At 40.2% G+C, this 13,496-nt stretch overlaps 1 protein-coding gene across 4 annotated transcripts in view; it reads right to left on the bottom strand.

Moving 5' to 3' along the window:
* LOC121281819 (innate immunity activator protein-like) overlaps window positions 1–8,257 on the bottom strand; it is a 73,831-nt gene extending 65,574 nt beyond the window's left edge. For 2 of the 4 annotated variants that reach the window (XM_041194840.1, XM_041194843.1), the window contains exons 1-2: window positions 8,113–8,257; window positions 7,654–7,739 (exon numbers count right to left, since the gene is read on the bottom strand). The gene's annotated coding sequence lies outside the window, so the exon portion shown is untranslated. Of the gene's footprint in view, window positions 1–7,653; window positions 7,744–8,112 lie in introns of all 4 variants that reach the window. The other 2 variants (XM_041194842.1, XM_041194841.1) reach the window with 2 other exon arrangements.
* Window positions 8,258–13,496: the final 5,239 nt, after the last annotated feature.

Raw genomic sequence — 13,496 nt, 5'->3', positions numbered from 1 at the left:
CCTTTCAGCAAGCCAGTGCAGACTCACTGAGCTGAATGGCCTCCTTCTGCACTGTAAAGATTCTGTGACCTGCTTTTGTAGCCACAGTATTTATATGGCGAGCCCAGTTCAGTTTCTGGTCAATGGTAACCCCAGGGTGTTGATATTCTTCTTGTAGTTAGTTATTTATTTTCAGTAACAAATTTTACAAAGGGATAGAATATAATGATAAAGCTTAAATAGTCAGTGTGTGACTTGAACATCCAATGGCATCATGGAGTTGGGTAGGGTCACAAAGGGCAGGATTTTTCACTGAGCAGACAGGCGCCTGACCTATTCAAGCGTAAAATGATGTGCGATGGCATTGGGCGAGTGTCCCCACGTCATTGTGCACTCGTGCGATATTTCGGTCGGCGGGCACGCACAGGAGTTGGTAGCGCACCCACCAACAATTAAAAGGCCTTTTAAAGCCATTAAAGTCCCAATTAAATGTTATTTTTTGCTACCCATCCAACCTTATGGTTGGCGGGCAGACGAAAAGGCCAAGCAGCCTTTGCACTTTTTAGGAAACCTCATCTGTGGGCGGGACAAGGTTTCCAACAGCAATTAAAGATAAAAATCAATTTTAGCATTTCATTAAGAACATATCCCAGCTCATTTGACAAAGTCACATGTGGGGACATGTTTTTTAATAATTTAAAATTGTTTATTTTTAATTCTTAAACTCTTCATCTCCCTGAGGTAGCTCTGTGCCTCGGTGAGCTTTTCCATTGCGCACCCATGCACATGCGAAGTTGCACACTCGCCCTCCACCCAGCCCCCCACCTCCAACACAGGCAGGTCGGCTTCCCGAATGCTGCCACCTGCCCCCGCCAAGCCCGCCCGACAAGGGAAAAATCCTGGCTATGATGTTCTGTTAAGTGCTCTGGTTACAACAACAACTTGCAATTGTATAACACCTTCCATGACGTTTGGCCATCCCAAAGACATTTACAGCCAATGAAGTACTTTTGAAATATAGTCACTGTTTAATTAGCACACAGCAAGATCCTACAAACAGCAATGTAATAACAGTCAGATGATCTGTTTTATTGGTGTTGCTTGAGGGATAAATACCCTCCAGGACACTGGGAGAACTCCCCTGCTCTTCTTTAAAATTCTGCCATGGAATCTTTAACATCCACCTGAGAAAAGGCAGTTGGTGCTCTATTCCAGATAGCCAGACAGTGAAGGATAGATTGGAGCCTTACCTTTATAAATTTACAAGCTTGCATTTGCAGAAACTCACATTACAAGCATGGACCTCCTGACCCAATGACCACAGATTCAGTCTGCTCCTATTGATGGGAACCCAAGTGAATCCCCAGTTAATTCCCACCACCTGAATACAATTAAAGGCTCAATTATTATACAGTTAACAGTTGGGGCCTTGGTTTAACATTAGATGACACCCTAGAAAGTGTACAGCCCCCTCAGTACTGCACTGGAGAGTCAGCCTAGTTTTGTAGTCAGTCTCTGGAATTGGACTTGAACCCCACAACTTTCTGATTCACTGGTGAGCATGCTACCATTGAGCCAAACCCCCATTATTCACGTTATATAAATGTGAATTTAAAACCAAAGTCTGAAATAGATATTGTTCGTTGGGTAAGTAGAGACATCTTCTTAAACAACTTGAGAAAAGGTAACCTCGGACAAATAGAAATCACTGCACCACCAGTAAAATAGATGCCTCAATCATGACTCCCATTTGCAACTGTGTATGAATCCCCCTGTACAATGTGAATCACTTAAAACCACCAGACAAATGGATATGTTAGACAGTTACTCATGGAAACCAGAGCAATTCAATGTATCACACAATAAAATAAATGCTTGGAACGTAAGGTAAAATTGCAATTCACTTGAAGGCCTGGATGATGTCAGAAACCAGGAGTTTCAAGTTAAGAGTAGTTTGTGAGAACCTTTTGAACTCAAAGATGAAAATGCAGCCTTTACCTCATTCATTTTTTTTACATGAAATTCGTTCCGAGTGATTTCTTCCTAACTATATTCAGTTTGACATCCCTAATTAACACAACTATCAAAGTTGTGATGGGAGAATGTAACATCCTAGGGTTCTAATAGTAGTATCCAACCTGAAGGCAAATAGGATTGCTTGACAGGTATTACAACTGCCAATCAGTTGCTCCCTGCAGCCACCATAGACCTGTGCAATACTGAGCCACACAAAGCTCTGATCTGCCAGTGGCGGAATAACCCAGGGAGCAATTGATTCACCACTTTCCTGAAGCGCAAACCCTTCCAGGGCTCACTGATTTGACTGATCAAGTTCAGAATTCAGATTATTGCAGGCTCCTAATGCTATGGAGCTCATCTTTATTGCTCAAACCAGCAGTATTTTTCATGTTTTAATAAAAAAACAAACAAAAACCTGCAGGTGTTGGAGGTGTGATACAAAAGAAAATATTGAAAATATCAGCAGAACACTCTGCACCTGCATAGATGCCGACTGATCTTCATGTTTTAGTTGGGTTGGAAATTACATCAAGTGTTTAGTGCTGAGAGTTAGTAACATTGTGACTCTTGCTTTGCATGGCATAAGCCCTACTACAAAAAGAGATGAGCAATTGGCGGTGATGAAAGAGCACTGCAACAAAGACAAGGGTTTAGACTGTTCTGGTGGTTTCAGACACTTCAAAACAACCCAGGTGGCAGACTTCACAACACATGAAACTTCAAGCAATCACATTTCAAGAAGGTTTGTAGGAGATCAAGTTGAGGTATTCTTTAAAAATAAGTGACATACAATTACTAGCTAGCGATCCACCAAAATACATTTGGATTCTTTTGCTGTTATACTGCAAAAGAAGTGCTTAGATAAGTAATTAGCTATAGTCCACTAAGAATCATAAGCATCTCTCCCCATTAAAGAGAGACAATTGGTTATGCTACTACAGTTGAATAAATAACACCTACTTGCATTGTTTGTTATTTTGGGCACCTTGATTATTATTTCACACTATGACCAGCCTAAGAATGTGCAATGGCACTTGGAGTTTGAAAAAAAACATAACACTTGGCTTGTAGGACATTTCAGCTGTGTATCTATTAACTTTACTATGGCTGTCAAAATGTTGGTCTGAGAGAATAATAGATTCTCATCCATAATAAGTCCGACCAGATTCCATTCAGGCTGTGTTAGCTCCAGTTATTTTATTGGATTTGGTAATGCATAGCCAAACATGAACGAGGAATATTGATACCAGTGGAATCAGTGCAGCCGTTCGCAATTTGATGCTCCTTTCCTCTCAAAACCAAACTAAATTAATTTACAAGTTATGAGTCTAATTGCAGCATATTGAGTCAGGTGTTGTGTTATTCCAAAGTACAAGTGAGCAACACAAATATGGTAAAGACGTGAAATGGCCTACTGTGTTATGGTAGCCATAGAAGCAGCAAACAATAAATAAATAAGATTGTGCACATCTATTGGGCCTTTTACGATAATTGTATGATTTCTAAGGGTTTGAAAAGCATAATTTTAAAACTTTTTTTAAAAAGAAAGCTGTAGGATTGGATCTCCTCCTCCATTAACTGGTATTGGGCCTTTTCTTGCTTATATATTTCAAGCTTCCTGAAAATGAGACCACTCCATATAGACACCCAAGTTTGAATTCCTATGAAATGATATTGAAAGTAAAGAAAGGTCTGGAATGCATCAGCTGAGCGTTTTCATTGCATGACAATCAAGGAGTGGCATTTACAGCAACTGCAGAGCTAAGCTGAGTCATTCAACCTTCCAATCCAGAAATACGAGCGCAAGGAAAACCCAGAAGGAAGACAATTACAACAGAGTAACGATTCTAAAAAGGTCTCAGAAAATATAATTAAGAATTCCCAAAAAATGAAGGCCCTTATCAACAAGTCAGGCCTTGGTCTCTTTCCCTCCTCCTCTGGAACCTTATCCTCTTTTGATACCTGTCCTTGTTCCACCACACTCACTTCTCTTCTAAAGTCCTTGTTTCCTCTGAACCTAGCCCCACCTTAAGTTCCTACCTGAGATATTCTCCATCCTTTCTTTCTTTAGCTTCTGCACTCGTCAATTCCTTATCCTCAACATCACCACCCATATAATCGTAGCTCCTTACACCCCTTATTTCTACGTCCATTGGTGGGAAAAAAAAACTCTCCTAAGTTGCTTACAACTATACTATCAAAGTTATATCCTTGATTTTTGGCCCTCCATTCATCAAGATCATCCTGTAGCCATCAAGTTGGTCAACAATTCCCACATCTTCACCTATATAGCCCCCAATAAAACCATAATTCTCTCCAACTCTGGTAATTCCGTCTGGTATTGTTCCAATCTTCACTCCTTCCGGTTCATGAGGTACAAACATGGTTTCAAATTCCATCAGGAGATCTTGCTGAGCCATTTCAAAGATTACAGGAACTCAATTTCCTTGTCAAAACCATTCACAAATCCACAATCATTCTGGAGAGCAAAGATAATCCTTAGCATCCTTTCTCTGATAGTATCATTTTCAATAAACTCTTCTCTTCTGTCCCTTTTAACCTCAACTCCAATAACATGTGCAGGGAGCTCGTGAATTTCCTTTTCATTCACCTGGCTCTTCTTCTCTCCCCAACCCTGCCCTAACTCTGAACCCTTATCTTTCTCAAACTTCTCTTTCATCTCCATCCATACCCTCTCCTCTCCTCATCCAGTTTAATCACTTTAATCTCATTCCCATTAAACTGTTGACCACCTAACTTTCCTGATCCCCATGCTAGCAAATATAATAAATGGCTTCCTCTCCTTAAGTCCATTCCCCTCCCCTTAAAAGCCTCCATTATGACCTTTTCCTCAATAAAAGAAACTCAACTCCTCTATCCTTGCTACATTCACACTTAATCTATTCTTTTGGACCCTGACCACAATACATTATCTCCCCTTGCCTTTCTTAACCTCTCTGCAGCTTTTGAAATGGCGACTGCACCATCCACCTTCAATGCCTCTCCTCCACTCTGCAGCTCACTGGGACTGTCCTGACTTGATTCCATTCTTATCTATCCAGAGGCAGCCACAGAAACTCCAGCAATGGCTTCTCTTCCTGCCCCACGCCAACAAGTTCTCCAAAGGATTTATTCTCAGTCCCCTCCTCTTTCTCATTTACATGCTACCCCATGGCAACAGCATCCACAGATATGGGTCAGCGTCCTTCTATGTTGATGACACCCATAGACCACCCGACCTCTCCATTACTCCTCTTGACCTTCCACTGCCTCTGTCCTGGCAGGCTTCTTGGCTGGCATCTATCCTTGGATGAGTTTCAATTTTTTTCCAGAAAAACAATGGAAAAAGCAAAACCATCATTTTTTGACCTCGGCCACAATTTCTGTGCCCTTGATCCCATGCTATCCTGGCCATTGTCTCAAGCTGAATCAGAACGTTTGCAACCTCAATGTCCTATAATTGATCCCAATCTCATACTGTCTCCATCCCAAAGACTGGGTGTCATCGTGTCTACTGCAAAATGTACAATATCGCACCTTTAATATATTAACGTATTAAAATGCCCAAGGCTACCAGAGCTCATCCAAAACAGCAATCACCATCAATGTCATTATCATCTCCAGGCTCAGCTATTCCAAAGCTCTCCCACACAGAATTTTATTCTCCACCTGCCATAAACTTCAGTTCATCCAAAATTCTTATGCCCATACTCTAACCTACATCACGCCCCATTCACTCATCACCTCTATCCTCATTGACTTAAGGCACCCTGCCACCTCAAATTTAAATCCTTTCATAGCCTTAGCCCTCCCCATCCAACCTTCTCCAGCCTTAACATTTCTCACCCCCAAGCTTTGTGTTCCTATAATTCTGAACTCTTGAACTACCTTGCTCCCTTTGCTTTATCACTGTCTTCAGCCACCATGGCCCCACTGTCTGGAATTCCTTCTTTAAAGCACTCCACCTCTCTTTAACAGATTCCCTAAAACCTTGACCAAGATTTTGGTGACTCACTCTAATTATTCCTTCTTTGGCTTGAGTGTTCCATTCTTTGACTATTTGGAGTGTTTCGGAACATTTATAAAAAATAAAGTTGTTGTGACGTTTTAACACAAATTGTACATTGGACATCATTTCAAAAATGTCACAGTGTCAATGCACAAAGAATACTGATCCATAGGTGCTCTGTTAGGACTCAAATATCATGGGTGGGGCTCATACATTTAGAACCCCTCCTATCAATTCCGAAAGCTATCCTAAGATATCATATAGCAAACTGCTGCCGTGGAATCCCCCTCCCCCACCAGTGGCCACCAAAAAGAGCAAAGAGATGTGATGATTTAACACTTCTAACTCACATTGAGGCCTCTGTTTGACATATGCCCAACACGAGATTTCTCCCTGCAAGTTTTCTGCTTTCAAGTGCTATTGCAGAAACAGCAAGAAGTCATCACAAGGAGCAGTAGTGATAGGAAGCAATCATTTTGTAGTCGTACTTTGGTGCTGCAGGAAGCAGGCAATCTCAACAGCAAGAAAACCCTCCCCCACAAAAAAAAAGTTTGCGCCCTGCCATCTCATGAATCTGGGAGGCTGACCCTTGCTGTGTCTGTAACAAATTCCTGCTGACACTTCGGCTTTTGGATAACAATATACATTATGTGATAGACACATACCCAAGCCATAATGCCAGCACTTACAAACAATCAGTCATATAATATATCAAAATCACCTATTGATTTGTGTTGTTTATTTTGTTAAGCAGTCTTCGTTAAAAGGAGTAATCAACAGACATTAGCTACATTAATTAACTTTGTAATTTAGATGGTTATGAATCCTGCCCTTGTGGCTTTAAATTTTCACTGTTTAGATATATCCCTTGTCAGACTTTTTAAAAAATCAATTAACATTAGTAACAGGATACAATAATGGACCATTACCTTTCAAATAGTTTAGTATCAACTCTTTCTTAGTTACGTGTTTATCAGTGATTGCAACATGACCGATCCAATCTAAAGTTCGATTGTATCCGTATTTACTCATTCACTTGAATCACTGTTTAGTCAGTTGTCTAGGCTTGATTTCATAATTTAGAACAGCTTTTTAACTTGTTCATCTCCACATCAAGCCATCATAATATTCATGTAAAAGTTTCCATTGTCACAGAAAATAGTACAAAATGCAACTTAAAATGAGTTGTAGTAATTTTTCTGGAGAAAGAAAACCTATAATTTATCTTTTTTTTAAATGGAGATATGTTACAGTCTCCAACTCACTGATATATAGCCCAAATGTTGGATAATTTAAGAATTTTTCTTTTCTGGCTTTTATCCTCTCCTTTCCTGAAGGCAGTGTCTCTTGTCGGGCTGCAGTTCAATGGGCAATGGGGACCATCAAGCACCTCAGCCAAGAGACCATTACCTTGTGAGAGCCTGGACATTGTGTGCTGTCAGGTGAATCTGTCTTGGAGCTTTATCATTCAAGTGTGTTAATAGTTAAACCAGCATTTATGCAAATATGAATAATAAAGAAATTAAAATACAGAAACAAACCTAACAACATGATTATATCAAAGTACCAACAAATGAATCTCAGTGTTTAAGATTCATTTACTGCTTTTCAGTTGACTTAAATTATAGTCATGAAAACAAACCTACCTAAAGTTCAATTGTTGTTCTGACACTTCTTATTATTTTTCAATAGTGATTCTCCTCCAATTCTTAGTTTCTCCTTCAATTTATGCCTACCTCCAGAACACAAAAGCAATTCAAACATTCAAATGTTCCTCAATTCACACAAAATCATATACTTATCCTTAAATGTTGCTGCTGTAAACCGTTCCTTGTCATAAATCAGAATTACTATAATTTCAGAACTATTTTGCTAATGTTTTAACACAGTGATGGTATATACCGAGACCATCACCAACTGCTGACCTTGCAAACTGCCTGCACATTAAAATGTCTAAAGCTATTTTATCAGCTTCACTTTGAAGCAGTGATGTGAACTGGCAGATACATAGTAAAACTACACCCTAAAGGTGTGCCCAATCTATGAAGGCAAACAGTTTTTAAGAAGCCAGAGTGAATATGCGTTTGGAATCTAAATATCCTTACCTGCTTAAGTCAAACGTGCCTTTACCGCAAATCTAAATCATCAGAAATAAAACTTTTCACAAGGAGAAATCTGGACGATATCTTGGCAAATAAACAGCTGAGTCGCCCTAATTCACTGTCTCCAGTGTGTACACTCCTGAAAATCACTAACCTGTTGCAACTTGAGTGTGAGGGAGGAGCAAAATGTAAAACCTTATCAGCACTAAATCATCCAACTGAAACTGCAGGATTAAACAAACACCAATAGTGGAGGCTTAGCAAAGAACCTCCTACCATGACTCCTTTCATTAGCTGTTTTGATGAGTGAAACGCAGACCAACAAGTCTTTTGTTACACTTTATATCATTTCACAAATGTAACTTTAAGGTGTAAAGTAATGCGCTGAATTGGTTCTGTACGATGTAGTGTGTCATACATTCCAAGCACTACATTAATTCACTCCCACTCAAACCAGCACAAAGCAGTCTTAACACAATTTCACAAAGTGACTGCTGTCAACAAAGCTGGAGACTCAAACTGTATTTTCTCATTCTTTCACAAGCTACAGACTAATAGGCTGGAGCACTGCAGGGAATGTGACAGCCCAGCCAAAAGTCCATTGACTTTTGGTGGGACCGGACGATCCCAGTGACAGGCAGGGCCAGAAAGTCCCGCCCATAGAGTATATTTAATGGGGATTGTTTTCAGCTTTGTATCTGCACAAATGGAAACCTGGTTTGCCATCAGAAACTGCACTGTGGGTTGCACCTTTTCCCAAACAAGCATCAACTGCCACTGGAGGACAATCAACTCAGCGGAAGACTCTCTTTGACCTTCCTGAAACTTGTTGGCCTTCTAGTGCAAAGAGCTATCCGTGGGAGAGTGTTTCAGATTGGCACATTTCGAGGCCCAGGACTACATGCTGAGGGATGCACTAAAGCTTGGGCAGCTGTCATAAAGGCTCAATGGGGAAAGGCTAAAAAAACCTTTTTGCCATTGTACACCAAGGGGCTGGAACCTAAATAAAACCCTTGGGGCTGTATGCTTGACAGGAAATGTATATTATAAATATAACCTGTATAAATTGTAAATCTAGTGAGGCACATGCCACATATTGTAATGAGTGAAATTGAACTGTATTACACTTTATGTAATGTCAAATTTGAACTGTTATGTCATGCATGTTTCAAAATTTTACGAGTAAAGCATATTTTTAGAAAAAAATACTTTCCCAAACCCAAAACCAGCTGAGAGGAAAAGAAAAGGGCAAAGATTGGGATTAATGTTTGAACTCTGACACTGAAAGAAGTATCTGGTGTATGAGTCATTGAAGGCCCCTGACCAGTACTGTGAGGTTATTGCAAAAGCAGATAGAATGTAATGTCAGGACAATTAAATATTAAACAAGAAATAAGACCTTGGTCAGGTCACATCCAGAATACTATGCCCAGTTTGATATCCTCACATGATAGCGGATATTGAAGCACTGGAAAACATTCAGAGGAGGGCTATCAGATTGTGTAACAGTTCCCAGGTTTAAAAAGAGGATTATACTCAATCTGGAAAAACTCAGCAGGTCTGACAGCATCTGCGGAGAGGAACACAGTTAACGTTTCGAGTCCGTGTGACTCTGCAACAGAATTAAGGAAAAACAGAAGAGAGGTGAAATATAAGCTGGTTTAAGGGGAGGTGGGACAGGTAGATTTGGATAGAGGGCCAGTGATAGGTGGAGATGGCCAAAAGATGTGATAGACAAAAGGACAAAGAGGTGTTGAACGTGGTGATATTATCTAAGGAATGTGCTAACTCAACAATTTTAGATCATGAACTCTCTCCTCCATCCCCAACCCCTTTCCAATCCCCATTTTTTCCAATAATTTATATAGATTTTTCTTTTCCCACCTATTTCCATTATTTTAAATGTATTTCCATCCATTGTTTTATCTCTACCTTTTAGCCTATTTCAATACCTTCCCCCCACCCCACCTCCACTAGGGCTATCTGTACCTTGCTCGTCCCGCTTTCTACCCTTAATGTCACCTACTAGCACATTCCTTAGATAATATCACCACCTTCAACATCTCTTTGTCCTTTTGTCTATCATAACTGTGTTCATCTCCGCAGATGCTGTCAGACCTGCTGAGTTTTTTCAGGTATTTTAATTTTTGCTTTGGGTTTCCAGCATCCGCAGTTTTTTGCTTTTATACTCAATCTGTATGGATTCAAATTTGATAGATTAGGGAGGGGCAAGGGATAGAAGTATTAGTTATGTAAGCATTGAGAAAAGCTACATGCTTGGAGTTGATTTATTTTGGGAGTCATTGATCTCATGAATCATTGCTGGCCCTCTTGATTGCAGTTAGGTGTCAGGAAAGAAATTTCCAGAGTCCTTTCCTAAATTGGCCCTATGTTTTCTCTTTTTTGTCTCGTGACTGTGTAGGTGAGTGGTGCAATGAAAGTGGTGGTGTGCAGAATGCACTCCATGGCCAGGTCAGGACATGCTCAAGCTTGGCTACCCTTTACTTTTCTTTTATCATATGTTCATATTTGTTTTGCGGCTGACAAAAATTATTTGTAAATCCAAATATAGATCAGTGATGCCTTGAAACATACAACACAGAAGCAAAATGTCAAAGTGGACATCTATTTTGTAAAATAACTTATGACATTATGATTGGCACTGCTTTCATATGATCACTTCATGTTCTCCTATCAATCTCCTCACTACTTTCTGCATCTTTCCAATGAGATATTAAACTGAAACATGCCTGCCATCTCAGGATATAACATGGCACTTTTTCAAAGAAGCAAAAGGTCTCCCAGTTTCCTGGCCAATATTTATCCCTCAGTTAACATCACCGAAACAAATAATCAGGAATACATTTCACTGCTGAGTGTTGGACTCTGCTAAGCACAATCTGGCTGCCATATTTGCATACATAACAGTGACTGCATTTCAAAAATAATTTATTGATTATCAAATGTTTTGGGGCATCCTGAAAATGTGAACGGCATAATAACAATACACATTTCCAATGCAATGCTGGCTGCTCTCCCACAATCTACCCTCTATAAACATGAGGTCATCCAATAGTCTGCTGCTCATTGTCTTACTTCACAGCAAATTCTATTCTCCTATCACCCCTGTGTTCGCTAACCTACACTGGCTCTTGGTCAAGCAACATCTTGAATTTAACATTCCCATCCTTGTTTTCAAATCTTCCATGGCCTAGCTCCTTCCTCTTTCAGTCACCTCCTCCAGCCCCACAACCCTCCTGCGCTCCTCTACTTCTGGCATCTTGTGTACCCCCAGTTTTAATTGCTCCACCATTGGTGGTCGTGCCTTCAGTTACCTAGGCCCTGACTTCTGGAATACCCTCCATACACCTCTCTGCCTCACTTTCCTCCTCTTGGACACTCCTTAAAACCTACTCTTAGACCAAGCTTTTAGTCATCTGACCTAATATCGCCTTATGTGGCTTGGTGTCACACTTCATGAAGCGCAATGGGACATTTATTACATTAAAGACACTATATAAACATATGTTGCTGCAGTTACACCTTCTTTATTTCTATTTTAATGCAACGTAATTTAGTTTCAGCACACTAAACATTCATACGAGAACAGTGCTGATTATTAGTTTTAGTCTTTTATCCTGTCACAGACAGAATGTTGGTGTTCCTTTACTGCCCGTGATCTGTAAGCTTTTTAATGAAAGAGGTGTGTCTTTTCTTACCCTCAAAGGGTGTATCCCAATTAAATAATTCCATTAGCAAGCTTTTGTGTGTTTTAAAATAAAAAAAGATTATTAATTTTCACATATTTACCCCAAATTTAACAAGATGTCTCACAGACATCTCGCACACAAAATGGTTGGGTACAGATGAAGGTAATGTACAGCTACAGTTTACAATTATCTCAGTCTCTGGTTTACAGTCTCCAGTTCCAATCTGGCAGGCCTATAATTTCTTGATGGTTTTGATGCTTTAAAGTTGATGTGAGGGTCTTATAAAATGAAAAATCCTCAGCAGGCTGTGAGGTTTCCTGTAGTCGGATTTCCAGAAGGTTATTTCTCAGGTGAACTCAAAGTTGGAACTGGTCAAGGGAGTCCTTCTCTTGTTGGGATCTCCCACTTACAAAGTATTGCTGTTAATTATCTCGTGTACTTGAATTACTTGAAGCTAGTTTAATGGCTTTGGTGGAACTGCCTGCAAACAGCTTTTAGCTGATTTTAAATGAGTTAAAACATAGTTCTCTCATCATGTGATTTTATTCACAAGTACCAATTATTTTCCAGATAGGGGGATGGTGTTCATGTTGATTCTAACATCCTAGAACATAAGAACATAAGAACTAAGAGCAGGAGTAGGCAATTCAGCTCCTTGAGTTTGCCCCACCCTTTAATACGATCATGGCTGATCTCATTTCGGCCTCAACTCCAATTTCCCGCCCTCTCCCCTCGTAACTAATTAAAAATCTTTCTATCTCGTCATTAAATTTATTCAGCGTCCCGGCATCCACTGCACTCTGAGGTAGTGAGAGAAGGACTCCCTTGACCAGTTCCAACTTTATTTTCCTTTGTCCAAATCTTCAGCTGTTAGCGCATGCTCCCCCATGCCTACGCAGACTTCCACGCTCGCCCTCCACTCCGGCAGCGCTGACCCTTTCAGCGCACCTTTCACACTGGCTGGCCGTTAATTGGCCAGTCAGTGTGAAATCGCGGTCAAGGCCTGATTGCGGGTGGCGATCTCAGCCACTCCTGGGCCTGTCCGCCTGATGAAGGGATAATCCTACCCCATGTCTCTGGAGTCATAAATCAGATCTTGTGATTACTAGTCTAATAACATAACCAGTATGCTAGCAAACCTACTGACTGCAAGAGCAAACCTTGTACTGCTTTCATGCGTGTGTGGTAAATGCTGGCACAGATTGGACTGACTGAATGGCCTGTGTCAGTGCTATATCCTACACGTATTTTTATGTGACTACTAAAATGTATCTTTTTTGGTAGGACTATGCGATTTTAAGTAGAGGAATTCCCTGTTTGGTTCTGCTACTCTTGACTGAATGGTATGGTAAGAAATTGTAATTGATGCATTTGTGCAGAATATGAGAATGGAAGCCATTTATTCACATGCCAAACTTTGAGTTGAAATTAACAAGTTGTTTGCAGAAGATATAATAAAAGTGATGAACATTAAAGCGAGTTCTAAGTGATAACTGTTCCACATTGAGGTAAAATTTGGGTGTTTGGATGACCAACTGGAATGGTATGTGCATTTCTCTTTGTACTTATGGAACTGATTTTGTGGGCTGTGCCTCTTCTATCCTGTCCAATTGCTGGTACTGCAGTGGGTTAATGTTCCTGTATACAAACATATGACTTAGGAGCAGGAGTAGTCCA

The sequence above is a fragment of the Carcharodon carcharias genome, chromosome 9 (assembly GCF_017639515.1).
Source record: "Carcharodon carcharias isolate sCarCar2 chromosome 9, sCarCar2.pri, whole genome shotgun sequence".
Lineage (NCBI taxonomy): Eukaryota > Metazoa > Chordata > Chondrichthyes > Lamniformes > Lamnidae > Carcharodon > Carcharodon carcharias.
Note: the sequence above shows the minus strand (reverse complement) of the source record. Positions and strands in the feature narration are given on the sequence as shown.